The sequence below is a fragment of the Apium graveolens genome, chromosome 6, assembly GCF_009905375.1.
Source record: "Apium graveolens cultivar Ventura chromosome 6, ASM990537v1, whole genome shotgun sequence".
Taxonomy (NCBI): domain Eukaryota; kingdom Viridiplantae; phylum Streptophyta; class Magnoliopsida; order Apiales; family Apiaceae; genus Apium; species Apium graveolens.
In genome coordinates this window covers 296,138,417-296,141,093 of record NC_133652.1, presented here as the reverse complement: position 1 = coordinate 296,141,093, position 2,677 = coordinate 296,138,417, and positions in this window count along the sequence as shown.

Here is a 2,677-nt window from a genome sequence, read left to right as displayed (position 1 = left end):
TAGTTGGGATGAGAAAAATAGAATTTTGTTATTAAATTTTACATAACCTCTAAATGAATTACATGCTCCACTTTATAGAAGGAGAACTAAACTCCCCTAACACTAACCGATAATTTGATTGAACTCTATTAATATATGTTTGTGCATACTTTATCAATCTGTTGATGGAATGACCAGAAACCCTGTCTAGCACGACTTTCAATTATCTGGTACTAAACAAAATGCGTCAGCATAGTTTAGGCTCTAAATATGGCACCATAACCAAAAACTGTAAGGCTGGAAGCAGGGGCAAGTTGGTAGAATTTAGGGCTAGCTCAAATTAGTGTGACGTTGATGCACATAATATGGAAATCCCTAGCTCAGGAAAATGTATTATGGATGATAAAAAGATCATAAAGCTGATATTATCTGTGTGTGGCACATGAAAGATTACAGGAAGGTATTTGTGATATGTACACATGCATCTGAGGATTAATATGAAACTCACTAAGGAGTCTGGAAATGGAAAAACAAAGAAGCGATATACAACAATGGTGTGAAGACTTTGGCACTACAAAAATATAGATAAAAGGAAAGTTCATGGCTTGCAATTGGCATCTCGCAAAAAAAAGAACACAACAGGATAATTATCAGAAGACAACACAAAAGGTTCAGAACTACAACTACAGCAGAGGTTTATGCTAAAAAACTTTAATTATCAGAACCATGATTAACCTGTAGGAGACTATGGCTATCTACAATCTACTAAAGATGATTGAACATCGGTTCCAGATAAGTTTTATTAACTTGCTTATTTTTCCCTTGCAGATGCATCTGCAATAGCCTATCTTTTTCATTGACAATGTTTATGGATTTGTTTTAACATTATTACAATCCTACTTTTTACATTAGTGTTGCGTGTTTGCACTGGGGCATGTTGGAAGAAAGGAGCACTACAATATTAATTTTTTTACAGGAAAAAGTCATACTTGAATGATATCAAACTACAAAATTAAATAAACTACACGGCAAGAGGGTTGAAGCTAGATAACTCGCACCAAGTCATATTGGGGTCAGCGCCAGAGAATCCGGTGAAGGTTCTCACGCTAAAATCTTAGAATGAATTAACTAACTTGTGATCCCACATGCAAGCTAATGAATCAAGTCCAGTAGATGTAGCCAGATTTCCATAATTTTGGAAAGATAGCCTATACATGCTCCTAAGTCGACCCTCTTGAAGAAGCAGCTCTTCACCAGTTTCAGCGTCCCATTATCTCCAGGTCTTGTCAAAGCTTGTTGTACCCTAGTTAAGTACTTTTGTCATAAGTGAAATGCAGTCTGAGGAAGGCAATCCAATTTGTCCTCTAAAGTTTTTAGAAGTAAACCTGCATTTTAATTTTCACAACCTTGCCATGTAATTATTAAAAGCAGTTACCGAAGTATCAAAAAGTATTTATAATGGGTGAGAAAGCAACAACAGTACCATGCTCGATGTGTCTCTCCAGAGTAAAAAAAAAATTCTTATCCAAGGCACTGCAAGAAAATCAGAAGCTGTACAAAAATTGGCTTTCAATCATATGAAGTTGCTAAAATATGAACGAGCCACGAGAAGAGCTTGGTGATTACTGCAGCCTACAACGGGAAAAAGGAAATATATGATACTCTCATAATGTAATCAGTTTAAAAACAATTACAAAGTGATTCAGGGAAAGAAACAAGACGAATGGGGTCCACCGCAAAAGAACAAGAGGAAAAAAATGTTATTGTATATGTGATGGTGAGACCTAAAGCAGCAAACAGTTTTGATGAAGAAAACAATAAAGAAGATTTGGAGAATGTGGGTGCAAACCAGTTGATAGAAGTGTCAATTTTGCAAGAGGACATATCACATATAATATATAACATGGCAACAGATGGAAAGTGGATCAAATTTGGTGAAAGTTCAAACAGGAGTAACACAAACAAATACATTTTTGCTAGTCTGGGAAGAAAGAGCTAGTGGTTAAGAAACAAAGGAGCAGGAGTATCAAATGAATAGTAGTATGGAGGAAAAAATAGTTACCGGAATTATTACATTTAATGCAATACAGGAGATACACAAGCATTGTTATAAAATCTGGAGTTATCTACAAATACAAAATGGAGAAGGTGGCATGTTTTTCTATCATATGAGATGTCGCAAAGAACACAATGCCAGTGCATGCTAAAGAAATGGAGATCCACAAAACTTGTGTTTTTAATTGGATTCATCGGTCGTGAACATCAGAATTTGATCGCCAAACTCGAAGTAAGTTTTAAAATTTACACTTCATATTTTATGTCGTGCATAGTTTTTTTTGCATCCCGGTCAATTATGTTGGCTCATACATATATTCTAAAAAAAGTATATTTCATTTATAACTCTATTTGGGAATGCATATATCGTGTTCTCAGCATTTTTTCATCTTGTAATATTTGTGACTTGCGAAATGTAATTGTTAAACATTACTGCTAAAATAAGTTCTGCAGTGCTTCTACATAAAAAGACAACACAACAACAAAAAAGGTCAAATCCACAAAAGTTGAAGCAATAAAATAGTATGAATACATCTTCAATAGTTAATAAATTTAACCCCGAAGCACTTTTTTAACTAGTCATTTCGTCAGAGGGTTTAACTTTTTCATAGCCCTTGTTGATAGCCTAAGTTAGGTTCTAAAT